A 12089-nucleotide genomic window follows, 5' to 3' on the forward strand; every position below is an offset into this window, starting at 1 on the left:
GACAGAGTGTAATTTGAACTAACTGGCTCTCATTGGCAGAGTACTCTCTCCCTATTAGCAGCATTACCCCAGGGAGTGATTTGTCTGCATGCAATTTGAGGTGATTGTCCTTTATTGGCCCACAGCAATTTGAGCTGGTTGACCCTAATTGGCAAAGTGCAATTTGAACTAATTGACCCTCATTGGCAGACTGGTCTCTCTATTGGTGGCACACACCCCCACCCACCCACAGAGGGCTAATGAGGAAGGGAGTGAGCTGTCAACCTGAGTTTTATTATATTTAGTGATAAGCTTTTGTGTGCATGCTTACTTCTTCACAGGAATTTTTGTTTCAAAGTATTTGAAGACGTGTACATGCACATGATAGCTTATTTCTTGAATTAAACTTGTATGGTCTTAAAAGTGCCACAGTACTCAAACTTTGTTCTGCTATGTCATACCTATATGGCTACACACCTGGGAGCCAGATTGGTGTAGTGGTTAAGGGTAGCAGCTTCTAATCTGGTGAGCTGGGTTTGATTCCCCACTCCTCCACATGCAGCCAGCTGGGTGACCTTGGGCTAGTCCTCATAGAGCTGTCAGCCCCACCTACCACACAAGATCTCTGTTCTGGGGAGATGAAGGGAAAGTGATTGTAGGCTGCTTTGAGACTCCTTAGTTAATAAAAAAGCAAGGACTAAAACCCAACTTTTATTCTTCTATTGATGAAAAGATCTCCCCATACCATTGTTCCAGGTAGTCCCACATCCCCCCGGGAACAGTATTGGGGGGGGGGGAATTTTGAGCTTCAGCAGGAGGAGTGAGGCAAACAATTTGTGACTGACATAAACCCTTCCATCAGTAGTAATTTAGGTTTTTCTATCTCTTTTATGTTGATTTTTTAAAGTTCTAATTATTATTGATTGGTTAATAATAGTTGTATGTGGGCTACTTGTTGCTATGAATTACTCTAAAAAATTGTAAAGAGAACCCAGGAATCTTAGTTTTCGGTTCTTTTCCCTCTGTCTTGTATCATAGTCGCTTCCAGAGAACTCAAGAATCCCAGGCTATTTTGAACTGTAAACAGAACTAGGTATAATATGGGAGTGTATAATGTGGGCTTTTTAAAAAGCTAGGATAGACAGCGAAATGATAGTCAACAGGAGTAAAACAATGAGAAGCAAGTATGGGGCCTGAGTGGGAGCCATGAATTTTCCAAATGATATCCTTTAGCCAGAAGCCTGAAATTCCACCAGTTTTTCATGGCATTTCTAGAGTAATTTACTGTATCTGGATCTAATTGTGTAGATCTGATGAGTAAAAAATCTTAATTTTATTTACTCATATTCCAAAAAGTTACATTTTCCATTTAAATTCTACTGATACAGAAGAGCTAATGGATTATAGATGCAAACGTACATCTGATCACTAGATGTCCTCCTTCTCCAAGATTTGTTCCTTTTCAATTTGCTGCTTTAGCAAAGTAGTATAAGGACTAGTGGATTTTCCCCATCCTGTTTCTCTATTGTTCCAGAATATCGGTATCAAATCAAATTGATTTATTATGGTCCAAGAGCAGCAACAAAAATTATTTTTTCCAGAATACATCTTCCACAGTAATACAGTACTGAAATAGCAAACGTGTACTGGATTCTGTTCTTCCTTAATGTCCTTTAATGTCTAATTTAACTCCGTGAATTCCATACATTAGTTCCACAACAGTATCATGCCCAGATTACAGGAGCTGTCAGACTCTTCTGTTGGTTTGTAATTTCCCATCTTTGGACTTCTGCTATCAACAAAAAATGACACCCCCCCCCCAACAGCTAGCTTTGTCTTGATTTGATATTATCACATCATGATTCTTATAGGACAATATTTACTGGTGTGCACAACACTTCACAAGAACAATCAGAATAGCCCTTTCTCAATGTTGCTGTGTCTCATGTATATGCCCATGTTTGCACGTGTGAATTCATGCATTTAACTGTAAAGTCTGATAGGTGAATCAAATGCTCATTTTTCGGAACAAAATTTGCAAATGAGTTTGAAATATTGGTGAGTCCTTAATTCATTAAGAACTAACAAATTAAGAACAGTTAATAGGGAACTGAAAATACAGGGAGGAAATTAAATGGGCAGAATTTTGGAAGGATTCCTGTAAAGTATGAATGTACTTACTAGGTAATATACTGCACTTCACACTTGCTTAGAAAAAAAGTCTGGTGACATTTAAAGGCATAATATTGAAGCTTTTAAAAATACTCTTTTAAGCTTTTAAAAATACTATATACTCTTAACTTCTTAACCAGTGAGTGTCCTTTTTTCCCGACATCAATTCTGATGCAGACTCCCCCCCCCCCCCGGCTAATATGCACTGTTGGTCCATCTTTGCAATTATGTGCATCACCATAGCAGTTGTTAATCCAGGAATATGGAATGTCCCTCTTGGTTCTTCTGAGACTGTGCCCATGGCATGAAGGGCAGGTGCCAGATGGCATTCTTGTGCTTGCAATTACTTCTTACCACAGGTGACCAATGGAGTAGCTGTACACATTTCTTATTTAATAGGGCACAGGTGTACTAGCACATACTTTGTAGTAGAGATAAATGTTTTCTAGGGTTTTTAAAAAATGCTTAATTCACAAAAAAGCACATGTAAGAATTGTACTCTCTCAGATCTGCATATCCGGGTCCCCAAACTATGGTATTGTTTCTGCCTCTCTATTACTTTGTTATACTAATAGCTCAGGAAGGTTGGTTGATGTTTTATCAATGAGAGCTATTTACTTTTTTCTACTTTAAGGAGTCTCTACTTTAAAGAGGCCTGCAATTGCATTGCCTTCCCCTCCCCACAACAGGAACCTTGTAAGCTGGCGGTCTGTGAGAGTTCTGAGTGAACTGTCATTGGTCCTCAGTCCACCAGCAGACTTTGTGTGGGTAACCGGGAATTCAAACCTAGTTCTCCGGATTAAAGTCTGTTGCTCTTAACTACTGGCTCTCTTAAAGGGGGGGGTCACCAAAAATCAGCTGCAACTCGATGGCACTTTCCCACCACCAAAGTGATCTGATTATTTTAAATTACAATTTGTAATTAATAAATTGATTAATTATTGGTTAGGGAACAAAGGGTTTCATCTTGAACAAGGAACAAACCAATCAACATTAATATCTCCCTTAGAAATTGACAGTTGTGCCCGCTAAAGGTAGAATGTTTTAAGGGAGTATTCAGTTATCAAGGAGTACTGTGGTGCAATGATTCATGCACTGCTTTCATTCATTCAAAAATTAATATTTTTTGAATGAATGTGTGAATATTTAGAAGAATAAGAGTTTTTTTTAATACCTCACTTTTCACTACCTGGAGTCTCAAAGACCCTTTATGCATGGTGGCAGCTACTCTGCACTGCCACTGCGCTGTTGTGGCGGCGCAGGATGCCAGGGGGGGTGGGGGGGCAGGTGGGCAGGTGGGGAGGGGCCAGGTGGAGTGGGGAGGCAAGACCTCTCCACATGCTTTGGTGGGGGCAAGAGGATGCCCCTGCCAGCTCAGTGGCTCTACGGTTACCCCGGTGTATGCGGTGTCCCTACAGGGACACTGTAGGTCATGGCCGGGTGGGCCATGCAATTATGCACAGCATATAATTATGCAATTATGCACAGCACCGGCCCACCCCAGCCCCTGCAGGTCCCTGCAGTATCAAGAAGCTGCAGAAGTTCCCACATCTCCATAATACAGGCCTTCTGTGGCCCTGGGCCGGACTGGGCCCTGGTTGGCGGCGACATCGGGCATAATTGGGGATTTTCCCCAAAACCTTGTCGCCACCACTTCGGGTATTCTGGCCCATGCATAATGGGTCAAAGTGACTTACAATTCCCTTCCCTTCCACTCCCCACAACAGTCACCCTATATGGCAGGTGCGGCCGAGAGATCCCTGATATTACTGCTCAGTCAGAACAGGACTGTAACTCTTCAAGTGCAGTTAAACATCCAGGAAAGGCATACTGAATGCAGATGGGACCTTTCTTTGTTTTAGGAAAGTATTTACGTGGACCAACTTGATACAATTGGTCCAGTGTTCTAATGAAGCATGATGAACATGGACTGCCCAGAGACTTAGTGTGCTGCGACTCTCCAAGCAACTTACCCATGTTCTCAGTAACTTAAAACTCTCAGACGATATATGACACTATCCCATTGTAGTATCTTGAGCCTGACGTGCCATAATTGCCCCTCTCTCTGTATTCAGCAGAATGAGGTGATGGGATCCCCAGAGAGTAGAATGGAATGAACCACTTTAGAGTGGAGGTGGGGAGAACTACATATTTATATCTATACCCCAGTAAAGATTCATTGCAAATAGTATGTCAGGGAGGAATGGTCTAGCCTAGCCCTCCACATGCTTTCCCAGTTAGTACATTTACAGAGAGTTGTTGATTCAGGGAACTTTGTGAAATGTAATGCATCATCTGCACTCTGGAGTAACACAGAGTCTATTCTACTCCTTCACCACTCATTTGCCACTGGGCTTCTGATGGAATCCCTCGCAGAGGGAAGGATCTTTAATAGCCAAAACTCGAGCCAGGCTATAAAATTCAACCTAAATAGAATCTTTCTCTAATGCTTCAAGTCTAAGCAGAGTTTCAGTTTGAACTCCGGAGGGCTAAGAAGAGCACAACTCTGTTGGGGATTGCATTGTAAAACTATGAGAGAAAGGTGAAACTGCTGTCAATTGTTCCAGTCCTGCTATTTTAAATGTAGGGACACATTTCATATATTTTCCTATGCAAACATATACAGTCAATACTTTGCTTCCCTAGAACAGCACTGTTAAAAATTTTATCTCTGGGGGAAAAACATTTCTTAAAAAAATCTACCTAGGCAATAATGGGGTGGTGGTAGTGGGAATCAGATTTACTAGGAAAACGCTTTTTAACCTTTATTCTTAGCATAAATCACCAGGCTCATTTTTCACAGTCTCTTTTCTATAGAATTCAATTAAAGGTCAGATTTCTAATGGGAATCCTAATTATTAATGTATTACTACTTTTGAATTATTAATGAGTTGACATATTTGCATAATGGGTAAAGAAAATGCCCAAGAACAACTTTAGTATCATATGAAGAACCTTCAAAATGTTTCATCAATGTCTGATTTGTGTTACAGGGTAATTTGTCTTTTAATCATTCTGCCAATAGTTGGAAGATCCATTTAAAATATTTTACCCTTAAAATTAGCACTGTTATTTATCAGCAGGGAAATATTAATCTTTGTAAAGAAAGGACACATGATATTAGTCTGTGTGTGTTTTTATTGGATGCAGCATGGTGAATGGAAGTTTCTAACTTTCAGCATGAGAACTTCCTCCATTTCTAACCCTTGTTATTTCTTTTCAGCAACAACAAAACATGTTTGCAATAAGAAGCATAATTAATTTTATTCATAATGAATTTTTACCATAATTCATCAGATCTAACTGGGACCCAGAATGACTCTATTTGACCAAGTTCAAGCTTTTCTAACTTCAATTGTAACCAGTGTAAATGATGCACCAGAAATTGTTGAAATTCCTTCCGTAATGTTTTACTATTAAGCATGACTGGCTTGTGTTCAAGGAAGCCCAAAGCTCTCTAGGAGGAGTTGCACATTTTACAGGATTCAGATGGGTATATTCTATGCTTTGGGCACAGCACTTTGGGATGCGTGGTTTTATCTGCTTAACCAACCCTCAAAGATGTTCTAGTCCCAACAAACCTATGTTACATAAAGTGTGTGCATTACTTTCTGGGAGCAAACTAGATTTAAATTTAAATTTCCAGATGTTTATACATTGAGAATCCATCTTGGATCCTCATGGTACAGCTATAGCTGGTGCCTAATCTAGAACAACTACCAAAGGAAATACAATCTTCTGAAAAGTAAAATGATGTGTTGTGGAACCTTAGTTAGAAAAAGGATAATTATACTGACCTATACTGGGATTGTTCATAACATTGGGGCTGCAGGTGTCAATATTTGAATAATTGTATCATGCCAGAAAGGTATTCTGTCTGTCCGTCTGTCCATCTGTCTGTCATAGAATGGTGAACCATACAGTTACTGGAAATTGAAAAGGGAAGGGTTTTTTTTTTAACTGATTTTTAAAAATAGAAATGGCTAAAAGAAAGGTGTAAGTGGGTGTAGATTTCTAGGATTTTTTTCAGAGTTTGATATGGGTTTTATAAGACGTCACTATGGAAAGCCAAAAGATCAAAAATAATTTTATGTAACATTTCATCCGTTTTGCATTGCTAGACATAACAGTTTATTCCTACTTATTTCACACCAACAAACATAAGATGTGTGACTCTCCCCCCACCTATATCTTTTATCAGTTTAAACTATTAGCTAGTGAGTAACACTCTGGCTGGCAGCCACTGGAAAGATCCTGTTTTGCGGTTATTCCCACCTCAAACCACAGTATGACTAAATGCCAAGGTCTAGTTATAGGTCAAGGTCAGACTAGGAGGTCCTGTGCTGTTTTACAAAGGAGGAAAATGGATGGCAAGGTGCAATAGATGGCAAATATAAGGCATATTACATTTTTTATTCAAATAAACATTTATCAGCCCTACAAAGACCTCCCTAGCATTCCAACAGATTCATCATAAACCATCTCTATAAATGTATGTTTTGAGTTCAGCATATTTTCTACATTGGCAGAGAAATAGGCACAAACTCTGATATTCTTCACACACATATATTATAACACAAGTTATATACTTGTGGTGTACTCTTGCATAGCTGTTCATCCCAGGAGAATCCTACTTGGGATGGAGAATCCTATGAGAATGACTCTTACTGCACCTATAGTGCTGCCACACACTCCACATGATGCTGCTAAACAACGTTATCGGTTAAGCTCAGATGTCATTGAAATTTTAAAGCTATAATAACTTAAACTGTAAATTAAACTTGATTTGTATGTGCACCTTAAGTTCATGGGTTCATCTTTGGTAGAATCACTCTGGCTCTAAGCTTGGATTAGTATCATTATACCAAGTTTTTCTTGGCTATAGGCTGGCATACTGTCCTCAACAATCAGTGGCATCACTTAGCCAACCAGGCTTATATCAAAGCCAGACACTGCTAAAGTCTGCCAAGACCCAGTAAGGCCGGACTCCATCTTCTTTCCTAGCTTGCACTTAGCCACAGGTTCAACATGATAGCTGAGTCATGTTTTATCTTCCTCTCCCCCCATCTCCTTGTATTGCTGATCGAGTGGCTGGCATAGCCATGTTTGCCTAGAGGCTTCTAGGCAATCTCCTTTGTCTCTCACCTCTGACTCACTCTAAGCCAATCTGCCAGGGGAAATCACTTCCCCCACCTCCATAGCTAGACCCATTGAGACATGATGGTTCCCTTTGTGTAGGCCCATTAGCACCTATATCCAGTCCCAGCCAAGCCATTTCCCAACTTTCTACCCATAGAAAATTCCATCATGTGCTCACCTTGCCCCATCATGCCCCTATCACAAGCTCAGCATGATCCCCTCTCCCAAAAGCCTATATAAACTCTGGTTTTGTCAAGGCAAAATATGCATCTGATTTGGATTCATTCAGGTCACCCTTCATGCTGCTGGCTGTGTTGTATCTCTGTGTCTCTGCTCTCCAGGACTGGTAAATATATCTCTTTGAATTCCTATTTGATTAACTGTTAGTGTGCTTGATACATTTGTCTATTTCTTTTTATTATTTTCTTTCTAATAAAGATTGTTCATTATTTTTATAACTACCTGTTGTCTGCCTTGAGTTCTAAAGGGTTCAATTACCTCGTAAACATTGGCAAATAATCCATTCACTATGTTACCAACCTCTCGCAAAGCAATTTCCCACTGCTCATAGATACATGTCTTGGACATGTGTGCATGTTTTTGGTGACAGCTTGTAAACCCAAAAGTGCACCAAGATTCATCAACCACGTTTGCCAAAGGCTAGGTGGTGAACAAGTTCAGATGATGATGTTCAACACTGACAAAGTTTCTTCTGCAGGCACTTGAATTGATCAGATTACAGTATCTGGTCTGACTATCGCCCTCACCTTCCTTACCTCCCTAATGCCTCAGAGTTACTAATATAATTAGGTTGGAAAATACCTAATGCTTCCTACCTCTTAGCTGGGGCCTAACCAGTGCAAACTAAGCCCATTGAACTGAATACTCCTCTCCCAAACAGCAAGTGGAAAAAGGGAGATTCTCAGTGGATCTCCCCAAGTCTGCCTGTATCTCCCCACCTCCTCAAGTAGGCTAATTTCATACATCTTTCTGAAAAAAGAGAACAGGAGGACTTGCTCCAGCAATGACTAGAAGGACAGACTAGGAAGTCTATTAAAAGTCTCCCAGTTGCCCATTATAAAGCCTGGACTAGAAGTACTGCCATACACCAGGGTGTCAAACATGGTTGTGGTTGGATCACCTCCCTCTTTTTATAAATGACCTTGTCTGAGCCATTAGGGCAGATGAGGGCAGCTTCCTTGGATCTATTCCCATTTCTTTACTACTCTATGCTGATAGAGAAAAAGATCCATTACCAACCAGTTACTAAAATGGAATGCAAAAGCAGCTTGAATATGGCCTCAGTGTTTTCAATAGAAAATGAACTCCAGCTTCTTCTTGGGAAAGGTTTCTGTACATTTTGTGATGGGGCTGGGGTGGCTTACTAGGAAATTATTTATTTAATTTAAAACTGACCTTGTTCGCTGGCAGCAAATACTGGCAAAGAAAGACAAACGGAGTTACTCTTGTGTGGCGTTATTCCAAAACACAGCCCTGTCTGTGGAACCACAGAAACCTAAGCTGAGGGAATAGCACTGGCAGAGTGGCTATCAGTAAATGACTTGTTGAAAATTTAATTCTCTGAATGCATCATGTGGTATCAAAGGACAACACATTCTAGCCCAGCCATCCTTCTTTGTGTCATTTCTTCTGGGAGGTGGCAGTTAAAGCTCTGTGGTTTTATTTACTCTCAGCATTGCCATGTCTAAGGTTACTGTGCTTTTGCAACAGGAGAGACTGAGCTGAGCACATGGGGGGGGCGGGAGAAGAGTCCATCATAGGCATAAAAATACCTGGGAAATGTAGCCTGATTACTTATAAAGGTCAGTTCATCCCAACTTCTAAAAAATGGGCACTATTTATTCAGTAAGATGTGGTCCACTTCATCTTGGAACTTTTTGGCTGCTTCCATATTTGTAGATGGAGGGTTCATCAATTTTGTGCCAAACATTCATGTAACAGGATTGCACTGAGGATTCAGGCCAGTGCTGAGGCAATCAGTGTGACAGTATGCAGACTTTATACTTTTACTAGTAGTAAAGCCCGCTGAAACCAAAATTCAGCGGGCGCTAGGGGCCTGGGGAGCTTTTTTCCTTCCCCCCTGATCTTGAAAAAAGCTCTCCAGGCCCCGGGGAAGCGATGCGCGGCTCACAGAGCCGCGGTTCGCCTTCCCCGGGGCTTGGGAAGCTTTTTTCCTCCCCCCACCCCGATCTTGAAAAAAGCTCTCCAGGCCCCGGGGAAGGTGATCCGCGGCTCTGCGAGCTGCGGATCGCCTTCCCCGGGGCCTGGAGAGCTTTTTTCCTTCCCCCCTTAGCGAGCCGGCCAGCAGCCTCCCCGGGGTCTGGGAAGCCGTTGTTGGGTAGAAGGCGGGGGACAGAGAGCATACCTTTGCTCTCGGCAGCTGGCAGAGCAATAGCCGCTGGAGCAAAGGTAAGCTCTGGTGGGGGGTAGGGCGGGTTGGGAGGCACTTCACGCCTCCCAATTGGTTGTAGTCCGGGAAAACAGCCAATCAGCAGCCGCGCTATGCGCGGCTGCTGATTGGCAGTTTGGGGCTGGACTGACAAGCAGAGGGCCCAATCGGGAGGCGCTTGTCAGTCCAGGGGAAGGGGCCTATTGGACAGGGCCTGCCCTCGGGGCCCTTACTGTTTTATTTCTTCCGCTCCGCCAGGAGCGGTTAAAGATACGTGTGAATGCCATAGCTGGAAGTCCTTTCACTTTCTGGAGCTTCAGAAGGAATAACAAAGTGACCTTGTGTTATTCAAATCAAATCCAAATAGAAATTTGCGGCAGCAGATTTAGTAATAAAACCTCTAAAGAAGGTTCCCTCATAGGACACAAGACAGCATATGGCTGTACTTGTGTAGTTCACAATGATAACATTTAGGATGAAAAAGAAGAGTTGGCTTTGGTAACCCATTTTTCACTGCCCAAAGAGGCTTGCAATTGTCTTTCCTTTCTTTCATTACAACAGGTACCCTGTGAGGTAGATGAGGCTGAGAGTGACCTGACAGGACTTCTCTGTGAGAACAGCACTATCAGGACTGTGATGAGACCAAGGTCACTCAGCTGGCTGCATGTGGAGGAGCCAGGAATCAAACCCAGCTTGCCAGATTAGAAGCCACTGTTTTTAACCACTATACCCCACTGGCAAGTAAGGGAAGGGGGAACCTAGCTGTGCTCATGAATCCATCCCTTGTAACCATTTCCTTTTTGCTTCTGGCAATAGATCATTGTAAGTATCTTCTGATTTATTGGTTAGCAATGTTTACACAGTTGTGTGTGTGTGTGTGTGGGGGGAAGTCTGAGCTAAAAGACTGGGGACATACAATAACCAAAACACCATGGGGCTTTTATGATCTCCTGGGTTAATCTATCTTTCAGACTTGTTGTGAGGGTAACATTTGATAACAATGATAACAATGACTTTGGAATAAATATATAATAAATAAGTAAGACTGAATCGCAGAATAAATATGCCCTTGCTCCTTACCAACATGAGTCTGTATCTCATCTTTATAACAATTTGAGAAATTTCCAGAACAATTTTTTAAGGTAGATGTCTGTTCTTCATGTAACATCTTCTTGATTTAAAGTTTGAAATCCTCTCCTCTTAGCATCGGATTTAGTTTTTTGAGTCCTAAAAGTTTTCTAGGGATTTTGCAGTACAGGGCCTGCAATATATTGGGTGCAACTATAATGTAAGGCATGCTTATTTAAAGTACATAATCCTTGCCTACTTTATAGCACAGCTGTAGCAAATTATGTGTAGGGAGTTGCCAATTATGTTTTAGAATAAATTGTCATGTAATGAATTCATCCCTGCAATTCTTACTGTGATTCCATATTGCCCAGTGGGTGGCAGTATTTAACAACATTAGCTGGTTCACAGAGGGCCGTTTTGCTTTATAAGCTTGGAAACTGATGGCAGATTCTCAGAATGCCCAACTTTTGAGGATTAGTTTACCTCTAATGAAGAAAAGTCTTATTTTATTTATTAATTTAATAATTAAATTTATATACCGCCCTGCCATACGGTTCAGGGTGGTTTACAACATGGTCCAGGATAAAATTGCACCAACGTTAATAATCATTTAAATATTTAAAACCAGTTAAAATCATAAATTAACAGGATGACCGGATCTTAATTGGCTCACTCTTGATGTACCCATTTCTGGCGGACAGTTATTTTCCAAGCTGCAGCAGGATCCATCTGAAAAAGACAAGGTAAAATTCTTAAAAGGTCAATAAGAAGAATTTTATGTCAGCAGATTAGAATGAGATATTAACAACATCTTTTTTCAAAACTTCAAATGTGTCCATTGAAGACTTTTAATACAGTATTCCTCCTAAAAAAAAATCAAACTCATTGGGCTCCCAAGTCACCATTTTGAAATCTAGAAATGTGCACAAAATGATCATGTTCTTGTAAACTCAGTCCCAATGCTTACCCTCAAAAGAAGTTGCTTCCCTTTACTGTGGGATAAAGGTAAAGGTAAAGGTATCCCCTGTGCAAGCACCGAGTCATGTCTGACCCTTGGGGTGACGCCCTCCAGCGTTTTCATGGCAGACTCAATACAGGGTGGTTTGCCAGTGCCTTCCCCAGTCATTACCGTTTTTACCCCCCAGCAAGCTGGGTACTCATTTTACCGACCTCGGCAGGATGGAAGGCTGAGTCAACCTTGAGCTGGCTGCTGGGATTGAACTCCCAGCCTCATGGGCAGAGCTTTCAGACTGCATGTCTGCTGCCTTACCACCCTGTGCCACTTCCCTTATTTTTTAAAAAAATGGCCCTAAAATAT

The sequence above is a fragment of the Paroedura picta genome, chromosome 9, assembly GCF_049243985.1.
Source record: "Paroedura picta isolate Pp20150507F chromosome 9, Ppicta_v3.0, whole genome shotgun sequence".
Lineage (NCBI taxonomy): Eukaryota > Metazoa > Chordata > Lepidosauria > Squamata > Gekkonidae > Paroedura > Paroedura picta.